Source organism: Amblyomma mixtum, chromosome 10 (genome assembly GCF_055824585.1).
Source record: "Amblyomma mixtum isolate Tamu chromosome 10, ASM5582458v1, whole genome shotgun sequence".
In the NCBI taxonomy this organism is placed as follows: domain Eukaryota; kingdom Metazoa; phylum Arthropoda; class Arachnida; order Ixodida; family Ixodidae; genus Amblyomma; species Amblyomma mixtum.
This window is the reverse complement of record NC_143021.1, coordinates 8,405,847-8,425,720: the sequence shown is the minus strand read 5'-3', so window position 1 is coordinate 8,425,720 and position 19,874 is coordinate 8,405,847.

The window sequence follows — 19,874 nt, the reverse complement described above, 5'->3', positions numbered from 1 at the left end:
AAATCAAGCATTACAAGTGCCATAGTCAGATGATGGGACTATTCGAACACCACATGAAACAGCCATGCAAACAACAAAAACATGCCCACACTGGTGTACATTGAATTTTGAAGCCTTAGGATAAAATCAAATTATGAATAAATGCATGAAACGCTATCACAAATGTGCCGTCAACCATGTTTTTAGGCAATTTGTTTTACCTAGATATCAGATGCGGAAAACAGGAGCTCTCCTAAGCTTTATTTCGACATCTGATTTCTTGTACCTTAAAGTGTGACCACAGCATGCAGATACAAAATGTGACAGGAGGACGTACACATCTTCAACAATCCCGGTTTTGTCGAAATAAATGCAGTGGATTATGTAATATATTGCGCGCGCACCTAGTGCTACAAGGTTCTCAACCAAAAATTCCTTCATTACTGAAACGCTGCGTTGGGAATTATTGTAATTGGCGACAAAGCGGGCTGCACGGTCCTGTACGCATTCTAAGAGATCTGATAATAGAGCCATATGTGTGTCCCACACCGTGCTGCCATATTCAAGGATGGGTCTAGTGTGCGTGAGCTAGGGCAGTTATGTTACTTTAGCTGAGTCCTCGTGAAAATTTCGTCTCAAGAAATTCAAAAATCCTAGATGCTTTGACAGTTACATATTCAACATGAGTTCGCCGTGAAAGGTCCTGGAAATAGACACCCAGGTACTTAAATTCGGAAAAGTTTTGTAAAGGAGTAGATTTTAAACAGCACACCGAGTTTATCGGGTTGCGTTTTCGAGTAAAAGAACTATGTTTGGGTTTATTTAAATTCAGCGTCATTTTCACCGTGATGCACCATTGGTGGATGCTGTCTAGATTTTGTTGTAAAGCGCGAACGTCGTATTCACTATCGCGCTATACACGACGCAGTCGTCTGCGCACATGCAGTTTCTGCATAGAATTTTCTAAACGATGACTTTAATATAAATTAAAAACAATGACGGTGCCAAAACAGAACCCTAAGGTAGACCCGGTGTAAGATCATCAGGGCGGAATGTAGTACCAATAATTACGACGTACTCAGATCCACCAGGCAGGCATTCACATAACCATTTATCCTCAGTTGGGTGCACCCTAATGAAAGCTCATTATTGTAATAAAGGAGCATGTGGTATGCAGTCTAATGCGCTCTTGAAATCCAAAAATGTGCAGACTAGTTGATTTCCACGGTCGTAACGAGTAAAAATTTTATCAATGAATTCTAGCAATATCGTGGTATATGAAATACTAGAGCTGACACAATGCTATACATTCGCAAATAAATAATTATGTTCCAAATGTTTTATTAGGGCACTGTAATATGTTCGGGCATTTTGCAGTTTGTGGTTGTAAGGAAAATTGGACGGTAATTTGAGACTTCAGCTTTCAAGCCACTTTTGTAGATTGGGTCTATGTTTGCTATTTTCCATTGCGCCGGCAGAAACGCCGAGTCAAACTATTTTCTATACAGTATAACCTGCCACCTCAGCCCATGCTTCCAAGCATAAGACGAGGTAAAATCAGGACCATTAACAGCTTGAACACTAAGCTTTTTCCGTTCTTTCAAAATGCCATCGAATTTAACAATAATAGGTGTATAGACACAGAAATCACATGGGTGGTTTCAGGGAGTTCTGCATAAAAGGCACGCAAAAAACAGATAGAAAAAAAGCGGTTAAAATAACAAGGCTTGCCATAATCAGTGAAGTCAACTCCGTCAAGTGATAGGTGTGGAGTGACAACTTGTTCACCATGCAATTTTAAAATTTTCCATGGTTCCTTAAGATTACGCTGTTGTTTGACCCAAACAAGCGAAATATTTCTTTACATTAGCTTTTGAATCACGCGAGAGAGCCTTAATTGCTTGGAGCATACGCAAGCAGCCGTTTTTTGAGCATGGGGAGAGAAGACGGCGCAGCTTGTTGAGCACTGCAAGGGTATCCCGATTGAATCAAGACTTATCGTTTCTTTGTATGCAAGACAGCGCTTTTGACAGTACATGTATATTAGCAAGATAATCAAAGCTGTTATTAATTAGCATCCAAGTGCTTTTCAAAGTCTGATCGCCGACTGCTTTTTAAATATGAGGCAAGAAGAAAGTAAGATCACGTGATAGGGATCAGTAGTGAGCCTTGTTGTAAATACTTTCCTTGATTGTTTATCTCACCAGTACTCACCTATGGGGCAAGAAAGTGGAGGCTAACAAAGAGAATTAAGCTTTAGCTAAGGGCATTGCAGCGAGCTGTGGAAAGAAAAAGAATGGGTGTAAGGTTAAGAGATCGGAAGCGGGCGGTGTGGGGGAGGAAACAAACTCGGGTTAATGGCATTCCAGCCGAAATCAACAGGAAGAAATGGGATTGGGCAGGGCATGTAATGTGAAGGCAAGATAAGCGCTGGTCTTTAAGGGTAACGGAATGAATTCCAAGAGAAAGCAAGCGTAGCAGGGGGTGGCCGAAAGTTGAGTGGGCGGATGAGATTAAGAAGTTTGCAGGGATACGGTGGCCGCTACTGGCAGAGGGAGATACATGGGAGAGGCCTTCATCCTGCAGTGGGCGTAGTGAGGTTGATGATGATGATTATTATTTGTGCGTAGTCCGTGCAAGCGACAGCGTAAAACGCGCATAGACGTAGGCATGATCACTTAGATCAGCTATTATTAATATTTATCTGCTGGCGGAGTTATGTTCGAAAAAAACTGAATCCGAAATAGCAGATATCGAGTGGTGCTGTATTGTAGGCTCATTTACGCGGTGAGTTAGATTGTTGACTGCAATGAGCGCGCCGCAAACGCTAATGCCAGCGTAGGCTGGCGGGTGAGTATTTACTTGTTATTTATTTATTTATTGGATGGGAAATACATGGTACTGCCCGTGGGGGCAGGAGAAAAGGAGGTAATTAGTCTCCTGACGAGCCCCTGGCCCCACTGGGTGCAACAGCAGTGGTTACAGAATGCATGTACACAGTACACATACAAATAGATATAACAATCGTCACCGTGCAAAAATGGACATGAAGCAAGTTCAAAAAGAAACACATGTTACTGTTAACACTTTGTACACAAACATAGAAACCAGAATACAATAACTGCAATTAGAAATCATTATACAAATGTGTTTGGCCTGCTATTTGGACTGAACAGAAGTTGTATTCTGCGTTTGAAAGTTACCAGACTTCTACATGATTTTGCTATGTCGAGAATTTCTGGATAATTATTGCATAGTTTCATAATTTGATGACCAATTGTCTGTTTAGCATAATTTGTCCTTGGGTTTTCTATCACAATGAAAGTCCTACGCCAATTGTGACCAGTATCTCTATTTAGGTAGTGACAAACAAAACGACTTTAATTGCTTGACACTTCAGGGAATATGTACGCAGGTAATTTCTGTTTGTGTATTTCATGAAAAGGTCGAATATTTTGTGTTCTCATTAAGGTTACAGGGTGTAGATTTTCTTTATATAGTGTTCAAATCAAATCAAATCAAATCAAATTTATTCAAACATCCTGAGATGCTTAGGGGCACGGACAAAAAGCCAATGGTGGCTTGACGAGGTCCGTGCCCCTTACAAGGCATACAGTGGAATACGCAGAATGTTTAAAATACAGGCAGTGAATTTGCAGAAAACGCAGAAAACGCAGCTGCCCACTAGGCAAATTATCGTCCTATTTCTATTCTTCCTGTCATTTCCAAAGGATTCGAAAAATTAATTCTGCAACGCTTGATGGCTTTTTCTGACAAATATAACATTTTAACTCCGGCTCAGTACGGTTTCCGAAAAAATAAATCAACCGAGTTAGCTTTGCTTGCTCAAAAGGAGCTGATATTACAGAATTTTGAAAATAAAAATATCGTGTTGGGCCTCTTTTTAGATTTCACGAAAGCCTTTGATCTCATCAATCACCGCATCCTGCTTAAAAAGATGGAATACTACGGTTTTCGCGGCAAAGTTTTTTCTTTAATATCTTCTTACTTACAGCATCGCACACAATTTGTCGATATTCATAGACAACGCTCAGCTATTAAACCAGTAGTTTCGGGTGTCCCTCAGGGGAGTATTTTAGGGCCCTTCCTGTTTCTAATTTATGTCAATGAAATTGTTAATATTGACAAATCTGCTAACTATATTATATACGCCGACGACACAAGTGTGTTTTTTTCTGGACAATCGAGCATCAGTTTAGCCGATCGTGCAAACAGGACACTGGGACATATAAATACTTGGGCGACGGAGAATGATTTAAAGATCAACGTTGCAAAGACAAAAGCAGTGATCTTTCATCCACGTCAAAAAGATATTTCTATTCCATCCCTTGCAATAAACAACACTACAATTGAAGTGGTTCCCCATTTTAAAACATTAGGGGTCATTTTTTCAGAAAATATGTCGTGGGACGACCACATTACCTTCCTTTCCGGGAAGCTCTCGCGTACGACTGGCTACTTGCGTCGCTACTCTTCATCTTTTCCTACATCAGTTAACGTAATGTTATACAATTCCCTTTTTTCCTCGGTTATGAATTATGGCGCGCTTGTCTGGGGAACCACAACGCTTGATAATATTAATAAACTTTTGCGTTTACAGAAACGTGTTATCCGCATTATTGCAAAAGTCCCTCGTTATTCACACACAGCCGAATTGTTTAAGAAATTTAACATAATCAGTATAGAGTCTTTATATTCCTATAGACTAATCCGTCACTACAAATCAGAAATAATTAAACACGACAATTCTTTAGCAGTGCTAGCCGCACTTGCTGCGAACTATGCTGTGTATTGTACACGAAATCCGGAAAAATGGAAAGTTGATGTATGCCGCACAAATTATGGGAAACAAATGTTGAAACATCGTCTGCCAGCTATCCTGAACGAACTCTCCGGTGATGATAACCGAGACGTCCTCAACAAATCGTTCAGGGATCTACGCAGCATGTTTCTGTAATAAAAAAAATTGTACGTGGCGATAAAGTGAACTTCTTTGTTTTTGTTTGTGAAGAAAGCACTGTTACAGAGATGTGTTATTTTGTTCTCGTTTTTTCTTGTCGCATCTTTTGTTTGTGAAATAAGCACGGTTACAGAGATGTGCGTTATTTTGTTCTCGTTTTTTCTTCCCTTCACTTTCGTGCCGTGCATTTTTTATACTTAGCCAGCTTTGTGCACTACATTTTTTTTTTCCATGATCCGGACACCTAAAGTTTTGTTTGCCTTTCGTCCTCCGCTGCAGTGCAGATAGTCTATTGCTATCGGTCTTAGTTCCGGTTCCCCATACTAAGGCACAGTAATTAAAGTGTGAGTGTACAAGTGAAAAATAAAGCTGCTTTTTGAGCTTGGCAGGGACAATATTTCGAAGGCAGCATAACATTCCAATACATCTCGCTACTTGCATTTTTATATTTTCTACATGATAGGGCCATGTTAGGTTCGACTGAAAACTGACCATTTCCTAGAACCTCGCATAAGTATATTATCGCTCTTTGCACTCTTCCCACGTCATATCTTCCACCCCATTTCCGACCGTCTCACCCTCTTCCTTTGTTCACCCTTTTTTTTTTCTCCTAATTCCCTACTATCAGTTCTCGGAAACCATGACATTCCTGTTACCCCCTCCGCCCCACCTTTTTGGCTTTCTCTGAACTCGAGCCATTCCCCCCCCCCCCCCCCCTTGCCTTGTCCTTCCTTGGAAATGCCCCCTCCCCTTCCTTGGAAATGCCCCTCCTTCCAGTGCCCGCCTATGTTGTTTACCTTCTTCTCATTTTCCTGTACCACGCTGACTAATCCTGTTATCTGAGTTTTTCAGGTCCTACAGCGTGTCCCCCCCCCCCCCCCCCCCCGTCGCAGCCCCTTCAAAGCCTTTGTTCATTACACACCCCCCGGATATAAGTTTTTCCACCATTGCAGCTTAACGAATCAAGGTTCACCTCCCTCCCCTTCCTGACACGCATCCCCTCTCACACCATTTTCCTTCCCCACCCCCGGGGCCTTCCTCCTCGGAGCGAAGGCCCTATTTAATCCCTGCCAATGATGAACGCTTTGCCCAGACGAAGACAAGTCCCCTTGTCGAAACGTTGGCTCAAGCAACCTGAGGTTTTACCCTCCCGTGTTCATTTTGTGATCACCTAAAAAGGAATGACAATCTACGCGCTCAAGCAATGCATCATTAAAGTTCAGGTTTATAATGAAGGCATTGGGCTTATATTTTGAAGAAAATATCGTGTATTTTGTTTTCTTTGTATTTATTTGAAGCTTGTGTGTTGATACCCATAAACTGAGCTCATGCAGCCATGCGTTTGACGTGGCCTCAAGTTCCTCAAGGCTTTCTCCGGAAAAAAGGTTTTCCATCCTTCTATGTAACGTTGTGCCATTAAAATCCCCCCGAATATAACATCATGGTTCAGCGCTGAAAGGAACTTTGACAGCTCTTTGCAGCACTTAGCACTATTTAGGCCAGGTTGATGGTAGAAGGACCCCACTGTTCAGGTTCCACCACTGCGTTTTTGGATATTCTACCACACCGAGTTCCTGCACGATGGAGCCGCTGCTATGGGCTTCGAACGGAAGCAAGCCCTTCTAAGCGCGGAAACACCAGCCCGTGACGGTCCTTGTCACTCCTTAGCGTCACCAATGGAATCATGTAACCAGGATTCGGTTCCAAGTACGACGTCCGGCTGTAATGTGGATGCAAAAGTGGGAAAATAACCAATTTCATTTTTAGGCTCCAGCAATAGAAAACGTGGAAAGCGAGCTCATCGGTTGCCGGATTCCATCGACTAGGCCTAGGGGTCGTAAACACACGTGCCGGTGCCGATCAACGACCAGCTATCTTTCAGTGTGGACAACCTTTTCTGAGGGGGCCTCATAGACGAATCGTTGATTCTTGACGTATAACTTTTTGAAACGCAACTTGAAGGGTGTGTCAAGTGAGCGCGCATGAGGAACAGGGTTGGACTGCACAGACGGACTCAGATTTCTCGGTTGGAAAATGGATTTCCTTGAAGTTTCTCGCCAGACGACAAGACAAGCTCGTTGTACTTGAATGCGCGAATTTTAAGCATTTCCTGCGGTGTTTTTATTATATTTACCCAAACAGTGAGCATGTTCAATGCCAGTCGTTGCGAATGACTGCCCGAGTTATAAAGGAACCTAACCCTTGAAAAACTAGTCCTAGTTCCTGAACAGTTGACCATTACCTATTAGGACAAATATCGATGTCCAACCATAACTGACCATGCCCAGCAAGATGGCGACCTCTGAATTTGTTCCAGGTCATTTCCCAGATTTGTCCCGGCCAGCCTCCAAAATTTTATCTTGACCGATTTGGACCCAAATCATCGTGGAACGATAATTTAGCGTGCCATGATACATGGCGACCTTCAAATTTGTCCCGCGCCATGGCCAAACATTGGCCTTGGCCTTTTAGGATATCTTTCGAACTACAATAGGCTAACCCTAATTAAAACCCTAGAGTGTTCAATGCAGAAGACGAAGCGTTGGCAAACACCCTCGCGCTTTCCCCTCCCTTGCTCATTTTGTGGTTATCAAGAACTACCTGACCAACACTTCTCTATCATTTCTACGAAAGGTACACCATGTTGGCTTGCTCATCAACCCCTTGACCTTTGATTTCACCTTCCACATTTCACTTTAAACGTGTTTCGTCCAGGTGGCGCTAGAGTCACGTCACGCGATGTTATGTGAACGTATATGGCGCATATATAAACGACATGCAGCTGCGCTTTCCTCATTAACAATAAAAGGAGTCGGGACCGTCTGTGTAGCCATGCCAAAGGTATCGCTCGACCTTTCGGTTTAACCGTGATTAAACCATGCCCAACATTTCTGAGTGAGTTGAGCGCTTTTTTCGGAATAGCGCTCTCAGCGGTTCAGTGCTTAGAGTACAGCTAAGGCGTGCTAACTAGGAGGCTGGTTGACTAATATTGAATAGTTAACTTTGTGACAATTACTGCTAGGGTGCTACGTTAAAGAACCTCAGGTGGTCGAAATTTCCGGAGCCCTCCATTACGGCGTCTCTCATAGCCTTAGTCGCTTTGGGACGTTAAACCCCATAAACCAAACCTAATTTCTTAGAGGAGTGTAGCCCGCCATAAACAATATGCAAAGCAGTTTTAGAATTCACACCAGTCCTAGAATTTCGAACACCCGGTTACCCTCGCCGCTATTGTCCAAACAATTTTGCCTGTTTCGACTAGATACGTGTACTGGAGAGGCTGCTTTGCCTGCTAGCCACTCGAAAGTGCGTGTATTTTCGCATGATATAGCCACACTCTCTAGGCCACAGCGCCAAGGCTAACCACGTTTTTCAAGTTCAAGAAACTTACACAGAGTGTGCACGCCTCTCAGTAACTAAGGAGCCTAACAGAAATACCTAAAAGTTAACTCTTCATTATTACTTAACTAACCTGCTAGTTAGCACGTCTTAACTGCATTCTGATGTGCTAAATCTCTCACAATGCTATGCCGAAAAAAGCCCCTTGTAACTCAAAAAGTCTTAGGGGAAATGCCCTATATAGCGCAAACGAAGAACAACAAGACCCTTCATTCGCTATAAATTATTTGCACAAAAAGACGACAGTACGAATGCAAACTTTCGTCTTGTCAATGTGTCGTCTTTTTGCGCGAAAAAGTTATGGCAAATGAAGAATCTGACAAATTAGCCCAAAAACAACTCTTGCTAAACAAGAAGACGGCGAACGCGCGCGCTGATCACAAATATTGATTCTGCAGCTACACATGCAGCACATACGGTCATACACTAAGCGCGCTGTACACGCGTAATCGAACATTTGATGGCTTATCGTGCATCTTCCAGTCGCATGATTTATTGGGCAGCTCGTTTTGCACAACATTGCAAGGTTCCTCGGGGACGAGAACAGGCCTTTACCACAGCACCGAGATCCCACCTGTTTGAGGTTTGTGTGAATGCATGGTATGACAGCCATTTTTTGCTTCATTCTGGCTTCAGTTTTTTTCTCAGATCCGCGGCTTGCTCTTCACTCATCTTTGCCTCAGTTTCCCTTTTGTCTGCTTCTACCTGCGGCTGCGCCTGCTCCTTCGAAACGCGAAACGTGCAAATGAAGCCTTTCGCGCATTAAATGATGGCGTGACTTGTCAAGCGGTTTGGCGGAGCGGGATTACGCTATACTTCCTTTTACAAGTGTGTAATGTGCAGATGGATATACCGACAAAGGCTTGCTTCCTCGGGGTTCATATATTCAGCAATAGTGATTTGGCTCAAGAAACAATTCTGAGATTAAGAAACAAGGCTGTTGTGCTCGAGCCCTCGTGAATTAAAGACAACTGCTCAAGGCAACTTTTGAAACGTGTTAAAATACTTCCTATCTGTGCGACAGTGTTCTTAAAAGTTCCCTATAAATCAACTCAAAATCGCCAACAAAACAAAATAATCTTAAACGCTTATTTCAGGTAAACTTGGGAATACGGCTCTGTCACAATGTGTTGAAAACTATGTACTTAAAAGAGGAGTTATACAGTGGCAATAAAAATGCCCTGTTTTTACAAATAAACACCAATACCATTGTGAAAAGTTACAAACGCGGAAGTCAAGTACACAGTCAATAATTCTCAGAACGCACCAGGGCTCCTACAAGGTGTTGACAACGAAACAATAGAGGCGCGGCCACGGACAACAGTAGTTCATTTTGGGGCAAGCAATAATAAAGATCTTTGGTGTATACTGAAAGGTCATATAACTGCCTTTTGTTATTCTTCTGAAGAAACTCATAAGAGCATCATAATTTCTCGCCCTTACTGAGTTATGTAGTTCTAAGCTTTTCAAATTTCCTAGCAAAAACAAAGCGACGAACTTTCGCCAGGTTCCGGCTTCGGATACTGCTGCACGAAACGGGTATCCTAACTTGTTTGTCTTTGCGGTTAAAATCATAACGAGACGACCTTTCTCACTTTTCTCAATACTCTGTGCTAGCCTGCTAATTTCAAACTGCTTGCAAAAATCGTTGCCCTGGATTTCGTTTTGCTACAGACATTGTGTTGACTCGGCTTAACAATGTTTCATCTGCGCATTTCGCCTATGGCAAGAACTATTTGTGGCTGAAAATGGCATAACCGCCTTCTTGCTTCCAATTTGAAAATTATATGATGTGTGATTTCAACGTAGCTGCCGATTTCAAAACTGCGGCATAACTCCGTGACTGCTTACAAGACGCTGTCACATCTACAGCCTGCGACATGCCATCTTCACTTGAGATTGGAATTTTTGTGCCTATTCGAGGGCTGCATTGAAGCTGTCTGGCAGCAAATGTTAACAGCGATGAGGAGTATGAAGCTGGAGAGGAAGTCCCACGCCGAAGGCACGCTTCACAACCCATGAAGGAATAAGCCTGCCTGAAACAATTCGCCGCACCCTCAGCCTTATACCGATGTACGCCGTCGAGCCAAGAAAGAATTCACCGGAACTGCTGAGAGTAAAGGGCAAGTTTCCAGGTGTGTGCGATTATCTCAAGTAAGGGTGGCGTGTCGCAGGCTGTAGATGTCCTAGCGTGGTGTAGGCCGTCACGAAGTGATGCCTCGCTTTTAAAATGGGCAGATAAGTAGAAATCACACAACCTATGTCTTGTAAATTCGAAGAAGGAAGGTGGATCTGCCATTTTCAGCCATGAATAGTTCTTGCCAAAGGCGAAATGTGCAGCTGAAACATTGTTCGACCGAATCAACAAAGTGTCGGTTCCAAAAGTTAAATTCAGAGAAAAGAAACTAAGCAAGCAGCTTGAAATTTACAGGCTTGCCCAGAGCATTGAGGAAAGTAAGAAAGACAGCCTCGATAGGATTTGCTGGTTTAATTTACTGGGGTTTAACGTCCCAAAGTGACTCATGCCATGAGTGACGCTGTAGTTAAGGGCTCGGGAAATTTCGACCACCTGGGGATCTTTTATCTTGCACTGACATCGCACAGTACACGGCCATCTACAATTCCGCCTCCGTCGAAATTTAGCCGCCGCAGCCGGGATCCAACCCGCGTCTTTCGGGCCAGCAACCGAGCGCTGTAACCACTGACCCACCGCGGCGGGGCCGATATGATTTTAAGCGCAAAGCCACACAAAGTAGAATGCCCGTTTTTTTTTTTTTTCAAAACATTAGCACTACCTAACCCAGTAAGAGCGACAGATTATGATGATGTTCCTGAGTTTCTTAAGGCAATTGACAGAAGGCAGATATATGACCTTTCTGTGGACACCAAAGATTTTTATTATTGCTTGCCGCTCAATGAACAACTATCATGCGTGGTGGCCTGCCTCTGGTGCGTGAGGTGTAAACTGTGGTGCTTTGTTAGAATTCTAGGGGCTTTGTACGTCACTTCGAAGTTCGTAAATTTTGGAATTGGTATTGGTATCTACGTCCTAAAGCAGGGCATTTGTACCAGCCGCTGTATAACTCCAGTTTTAAGTCACTTGTTTTCGGCTCATTGTGACCGGGCGGCATTCCCATGTTTACCCTACCTAAGCGTTGTTGTCACCCAACTTCCCGCACTTTTAAGCGTGACACCCTTAGAGCGTGTAGGGGTAGCGGTCTCGGACACAAAGGAGATGCCCTCGACTCAGCGTGGAAAGCTCAGCGGAGACAAGCTACCAAGTGACAAGAGGTTTTTGGTCGCTTGGTGCCCAGCTTTCGCCGGTCGGAAGTCAGAGAATGGGTCGGAGCCAAAGGTTCACAAACAAAACAAAGTTTATACAGCAATGAGACGATACATAGAATTTTAAAATCACTAGTACGCACACATACAAAGTGATTAACAAAACAATGCAACTCGTGCAAAGTTAACCTCGAGAGAGAGACTAAAACACAAAAGAATTATTGCACCTAAAGTGCACTAACACAATAGAGAGATTAATAAACAAAACACAATTTGTACACCGGGCACTGCGACAGTCCGACGACCAGACGTCCACGACGATGCCGTCCCGCAGACTGGCGCACACTGCCTCGTTTGTCCGTGGCTGGGCGAGCGGTGTTCTCCCGGGAGTCGAACGGGCGCGCTTCTCTGAAGCTTAAACGGCGGCTCGGACTACACTGACAGCGGTCAACGCTATTCTTATATAGGCTTGGTCCGCGTCGTTTTGTTCTACGCCCCAAAGTACGCGCGCATCTACACACAGAATCGGCCATGCAGTCTCCTTTTCCTTCGCGCTGGCCGCGCGAACTCATTAGTCAAAAGCCGGGAGTCGCCTCCAGGACAACCTCGAGATATCTAGCGTGCCGCCACCGCCGACATGCGAGTGAAGAGGAGGGGGAGATGTCTTAGCGCACACAAGGCTACGCCCTTTCCGTCAACATCGCGTAGAAACGACTCCGACATTCTAGGAAAATCGAGGCCGAGGAAAATCGAGAAGCGAACGGCACTATTCGGACGCAGTATATTCGCAGTTGCAACACACACGCTGCTCCACACTAGCTCTCGTAGACGGCTTCGGTTCAATCCGATCTGTTCAGAAGCGAACGGCACTATTCGGACGCAGTATACTCGCAGTAGCAACACACACGCTGTTCCACACTAGCCCTCGTAGACGGCTTCGGTTCCATCAGATCTGTTCAGAAGCGAACGGCACTATTCGGACGCAGTATACTCGCAGTTGCAACACACACGCTGCTCCACACTAGCACTCGTAGACGGCTTCGGTTCTATCCGATCTGTTCAGAAGCGAAGGGCACTATTCGGACGCAGTATACTTGCAGTTGCAACACGCACGCTGCTCCACACTAGCCCTCGTAGACGGCTTCGGTTCCATCAGATCTGTTGAGAAGCGAACGGCACTATTCGGACGCAGTATATTCGCAGTTGCAACACACACGCTGCTCCACACTAGCACTCGTAGACGGCTTCGGTTCAATCCGATCTGTTCAGAAGCGAACGGCACTATTGGGACGCAGTATATTCGCAGTTGCAACACATGCGCTGCTCCACACTAGCACTCGTAGACGGCTTCGGTTCAATCCGATCTGTTCAGAAGCGAACGGCACTATTCGGACGCAGTATATTCGCAGTTGCAACACACACGCTGCTCCACACTAGCACTCGTAGACGGCTTCGGTTCAATCCGATCTGTTCAGAAGCGAACGGCACTATTCGGACGCAGTATATTCGCAGTTGCAACACATGCGCTGCTCCACCCTGGCCCTCGTAGACGGGTTCGGTTCCGTCATATCTGTTCAGAAAAGAACGACACTACTACGCCAGAGTATATCCGCATTTCAAGCGCGGACACTGCTCGAGCTAGCACTCGTAGACGGCTGCTGTTCCATCACACCTGTTCAGAAGGGAACGACACTACTCCGATGAAAAATATCCGGATTTCAAGCACGGACGCTTCTCCACACTAGCACTCGTAGACGGCTGCTGTTCCATCAGACCTATTCAGAAACGAACGACACTACTTCGACACAGAAAGGTTGGCTACGCGCGCGCCATGTGCCGGGCCAGCGCCCAGCATGGAATGGGGGATTTCACTGGGTGCGACATGATGGCGCTATGACTGCACGCCACGGACGGAGGAAATTAACAGAAAACGCATGGTACTCGCTTAAACCCCCCCATAATCAATTTACATGCCCATAACTACTCACGTACACTAAGTACAGATCTCGAAGATACGTTTCTAAGGAACCCGTACGTTTTCCAGACGCGCTTTTATTCATATTCAAACGTCCAACAATCGTGGCGGAGGGAAGCGTCCCCCTCTCGAACGCCGAAGGCCCTCTTTCGATTCCTGGCCTAGACGCCTTTTTTATTATTCATTGAATGTGCGTGCCATCAAATTTTTGCGCCGCCACCGAATATTTCCGACATGCGATGTCGAAAACTACAACTACTATTATTACCACGCCGGCAGCTTTTCGACCTAACGAGCTGTATACGCTTTCGCGCAACACGAGATAGTACATCAGATTTTGGGCACCTCCTTCAATTTAATGATAGTTATGTCAAGCACATTAATGCCAGCCTATTGTAATTTTCCAGAAGCCGTACACTGTTAGCAAAGAAAACACCCAAAAGGGAGTAAATGGCTTGTCCTCCAACGCACACGCAAAAGGAGGTTTTTAAGCATGAAATGCTTTTAGCTCCCGTTGTCGGCAGTGTGGTGACGTCACGCCGAGACCGAGAGCCATCATCCGGGCACTGAAATCCACTCATCCGGGCACTGAAATCCACTCATCCGGGCACTGAATTCCAGTCATCCGGGCACTGAATTCCAGTCATCCGGGCTCTGAATTCCAGTAATCCGGGCTCTGAAACGAGAACATCCGGGCACCGTACGAGACTTAACGAGATTTAACGAGACTCTCTAAGCCCTCCTACGCGACCGGCATGCAAGCGCCGGTTGGTCTCCAAACGAGACAAAAAATAACTGCTGCCAGTGCCTTCTCAATGTTTATCAAGATATCAGTGGAGCTGTGGGTTTGATAATGCACGGAATTATAATTTCCGATTTCTAATAACGCGTGCAAAAAGCACATAAATGCCACGTTACACTTCGTTCTCATACGTGATCCGGGGGAGAAGCGCTGCGTTCAAAGGGCAAGGCATCGCGCCGAACGGGTGGTGGCGTTCCTCCCTTCCTGTACGGTGCGGTTCGGGTGTCCACCGAAATGGCAGAGAATTACTGCGCCATTTCCTTTCCTCAAAAAACCTTGCGTTCAAATGGCAAGGAATCGCGCTGAACGGGTGGTGGCTTTCCTCCCTTCCTGTACGGTGCGGTTCGGTTGTCCACCGAGATGACATTAGGCCCGTAAACATTTCATGCTTACTCTACTCTCGTTTACGGGAGAGGCAGAGATTTTTTTACTCCATATGTATGGTGTTTTTTATTTACTCCCTTATATAAGGGAGTTATTAAGGAGTGAAAAGGGAGTAATTTTTTTACTCCCTTATAGAAATGGAGCCCGAAAATGGCGTGACGTTTAATTTTTTTTTATCCTCATTCAGGCTCATTCTTACAGTGACAGCGGTGGAAACGGACAGTAGTTCTGCGGGCCGCCGGTAACCCAACTTCGGAAACTGCGCTGCCCTAATGTAACTCCGCGTCCCGCATTCTATTCGCCGTCTGTAAGCCCAGCGGCGGCGTAGGCGGCAGGAATCGTCTGCTTGTCGTCTCCCTTTGCTATACGAGCTCGTGTGGTTGGCCGTGTTTGTAGATAAAGAGATGTAACATTATAATCAGCAGTTCAAAACTGAGAAGGAGTCGTGGGTAGTTTTCATGGTCATGCACCACGCTATATTTGACTAAAAACCAAAGCAGAGATGTTGAAAACACCCCTGATGTTAGTTTCGAATGGCAGTGTTTGCTTCCATATTCACTTCATTAAGGCTTGGCTTTTCAATATGACTCAGGAAAAATTTAGCCTCATGAGCTCAATCAAGAGGTCAGGGTTTACACTATGTTTTATCACAGTTCTATGTTCATGAAACACATAATCTGCTGCAATATATTGCGAGGACCACACTGAAAAAAGACTGTGAGAATTGGGCCTAAGCGGGGGCTGTAACGGGGTGGCGACACTAACAAAGGAAAGTTAGGTATGATTAGGGAACTGGAGGCTTCACAGGAGCAATTCAGTTATGTACCGTAATGTAGCGGAAAACGGCGACCAGCCGATATCTTGTACCGCGGCAGGCGCCCGTGAAGGAGGAGAAGTGAACGGAGATCCAGCGACGATGGTAACCAAGCAGTTTTCACTCACCGCTATTATCAGACGACTGACCAGAAACAGACGAGACGCTAGGTGGCGGGGCGGATTGCACAAAATGATGTTTTTTTACTTCATTGCGGCACTGGTGGAGTATCTGGCACAATTAACACTCTTTCTCGACTGGAGTAAATGCTGGTAAATCCTCATTTTAACTCCATTATTTCCTCATGGGAATAAAATGGAGGGCAGTCCACCTTTTTACTCCCCACTCATGGAGTAAATGTTTTCACAAATGGAGTAAAAAGGGTGGCCGCCACAATTTTTACTCCCTTCTAGGTTTATTTTTGTTTACAGTGTAGATGGGATTGGATTTTCACATTTTCCTGCTTTTGATTCCCTTTCTTGGAGACTCCAGACCACTTCTTGAAAATTCTACGGACGAAAAAGTGAGGTTGAGAGCTTTTTACTAAACTAGTATTCACGACAGAACAATGGAGGCAATCAAATTGATAACATGCTTGAACTGTGGTACCTGTGCACCTCCCACTTTAGAGGAAGGGTTAAAGTTGCAGAAATAGCGTTGAGTTCATTTGCTTTCCACATGCAAGAAATAGACTAGATATGTGCTTAAAGGTGCACTGAAGAGGAATCTGAACTCGCCTTTTTGCCGCGGGAACTCGATCTACACGTTCCGAGCATTCGTAGAAACTTCGACTTATTGCCCAGTGTGGGCGACTTCTCTAATTAAATCGAATTAACCTCCGGCTCCCGCCTTTATTTTTTGAATTCTCCCCGTACGGTGGGCGGAGTCGACCAACGCGTGGAGTGCCTTTCAGCCAGCTCCGTGGAGGCTTGCCGCTCTGCCATCGGCGGAGTACTACGTAGTAATCCGCAGAAGCAAATAATCCGCGTGTATTTTTATTTCTGCGGGCTTATTTTGCGGCTATATTATCAGCGAATGACACTCTTTATTCACGGAAACCTAAAAAACAACATAAAGCCAAAGCAAAGCCTCCACGGAGCTGGCTGAAAGGCACTCCACGCGTTGGTCGACTCCGCCCACCGTACGAGGGAGAATTCAAAAATAAATGCGGAAGCTGGACGTTATTTCGATTTAATTAGAGAAGTCGCCCACACTGGGCAATAAGTCGAAGTTTCTAGGAATGCTGGGAACGTGTAGATCGAGTTCCCGCGTCAAAAAGACGAGTTCAGGTTCCTCTTCAGTGCACCTTTAAGCTTCATGAACTTAGAAAGCTTCGGTCCAGACAGGAGCTGGAAATCAGCCGGAGGAAGCGTTTATGCACTGAATTAAACGTCAGTTAAATCTAAGTTGTCTTCAAATTTCAGTAAATTTCTAGTGTTTCGAACGTTAGGAAGTGTTTCTCAGAAAACTTAACTATGATCATTGCAGCGTTTAAAAGTGTAAATGAAGCACCGTGTGTTCGTTGCTCCGATTTACGAGCTGTCCGTAGGGTAATTTTTCTACATTCCCAGGACATCAAGGTTTTTCTTCGAGGAAATTACGTAGATATCTTGTACACACAACGGATACGGCTCCATAACAGAAAAATCAGCGATGGTTCTCAACACCCTTTGGAGGTAGAAATACTTTTTTTAGGTGCTAAACGGCTAAACGTTCAGTATTAGCAGAAGAGTTGAAATCTGGGTTAGTTGGTACATTATACTTAAGAAAAACCAGCCAAAAAGACGGGGACAAAGCAGAGACGAGGCACACACAACGACTGGACTATCAACTGTGCTTTATTGAAAAAACTCTTTTTGGCTGGTTTTTCTTAAGTTTAAGTTCAATATTAAATATACTAAAAAAACATTCTACAGAAGTCTGTATGGTTGGGAAATTTAATGTTAGGAGAAGGTAATTGACGCCAACCAAGTAAAATACAGGAAAAACACGACGTTTCGGGACCGGCTCGGCCCCTTCTTCACGGTGTAACTACGGGCGAGCGCAGCTTGGCTTTTTAAGGCCCTGCGTGGAGAACCTCCGTGTCAATGGTCGCAGCCCATGGACGTAGGATGAGGGGAGTGTCCCCAGGGAACGATTAACATTCTCTCGTGTTGGCTGAATGTGCCACGACTCGAGTAGAAGCCTCCTGCGTGGGTTAGCTTCCGTTTCCAATACAATGGTGCTGTCGAAGTCAATTGGATGGGCGCACCCTTCGCAGTGATCGGCCACGGCGCTGCGTTGACGATTCATAGCGATGGTTCAACAGCGCAAACACACACAGACCAAGAAGGAGACAAGACACACACAGCGCTGTGTGTGTCTTGCCTCCTTCTTAGTCTGTGTGTGTTTGCGCTGTTGAACCATCGCTATGAATCTACACCAACTAGCCCAATCTGCAGTTCTTCTACAGTTGACGACGGACGTCCGCTTTGTGTTGGCTCATCCTTTCCGCGAAGTTCTTCGTTTCCCCTATGTACGACGCCGGGCAGACGGAACACGGAATTTTGTACACGACGTCTTGGGCCTTTTCTCTGGGCTCTCGGTTTTTTGGGCGGGTGAGAAGGCGACCGATAGTGCTGGTCGGTTTGTGCGTTGCCAGCACCCCTTCTTTTCCGAGAATGCGAGCCAGCGTCTCCCTCACGCCTCTCACGTAAGGGCGTGGGAGTCGCTGTAGTACATGGCTTTCTTTTTTTGGTATGCAGTGACAACTAGTCAGACGCGTTAGTCGTGTAAACTTCATTAACTCGCGGTAACGATATGAGGGCACAGTAGCACTTCCATTAATGTGGTGTCTTCAACCTTACTAATATTATTATAAACCACCACCTCCGCCCATAGCTACAAAGTAATTGTTAGCTGTAACAAAATTAAAAAATGTGAAATGATGTAAGGAAGCATTTATATCGTTATTTGGAAAACAGTAAAAAAGCAACATGTCACCCAATAACTCGCAGCTACTCCCAGCAACCTGATGAAAAAGTAACTTCATGGACGCATTGTATTTGGGAGCCCACTAGGAGAGACACTACAGCACACCCAACTAAATTTATTAAACAGCCGCAACACCGACGATGGCAATATTATTGGTGTTTTTTTTTTTCGGGAAAGAAAGCAAGTGCGAACTATGAATTGCCAGATTTGTCTTCATGCTAGGACAGTAAGGTTATTCTTGGCTATGCCACGCTTCTGAAGTAAGTTGAGGTGCCTTTCTCTCATATATTTGAGTATCCAAGACTGTATCATCAAAATGCGCTAAACACCCTCCTAATTTGCAAATCTCTATATCGTCCTTGTCGACTTCAGGCAAGTTATTGGTTATTCCTGTGTTGCATGGACCGTTCCAGCTTCTTTAGAAATGAGAAGTTCATGACCTCGCCGAGCTCCTTGCGTGTTCTAGGCAGCCCACATGCTACGTTCTGACCGTTGTGCTTCGCTACGGCAGTGCACTTAACGCAACGAAGGCTTTCGTATGCAGCTACTGATCGCTTCTTAAGTCCGGTACAGTAAGCCCTGAGCATTCGCATGCATGGTAGCGCTCGTCCTTGTGTTTGTCTCTGCCTAGTCGTGTGTATGCGCACATTTCTTCAATAGTCATGGTAGTCAGTTTTTCGCTCTGTTCACAATGCAGTACCACCTTTTTGGCCCGCAAGGGTTACTCCGTTAGAGCGGCCAGACATCTCAGGGCTGTACAGGAACATGAAAGCAATCATGACTGCAGGTGTTTTCAGCAGCAGTAGTGATGACGGTCACAAAAAAAAATGACATGCATTGGTGCGCCCTCGTGAGGCGTGGAATTTTAATTAATTTCAGGCACATTGAAAGGAACTCTCCGGAACGAACAATAAGAGGAAAGGAGGGAGAAAACCACTGAGCCCCGCCGCGGTGGCTCAGTGGTTACAGCGCTCGGCTGCTGACTCGAAAGACGCGGGATCGATCCCGGCCGCTGTGGCCGAATTTCAATGAAGGCGAAATTCTAGAGGCCCGTGTATTGTGCGATGTCAGTGCACGTTAAAGAACCCCAGGTGGTCGTCCCTCATAGCCTGAGTTGCTTTGGGACGTTAAACCCCAATAAACAAACAAACTTTAAAGACAAAAACTCCGTCGTCCAAACACATCTGCCTCCGCTGCCAAAGTGTAGCCTGAACGTGCAAAATTTCGTGGCTCCGCGGAACAGAGCGGTCCAAGCTTTATTTATTTATCAGTGTACCACAGGACC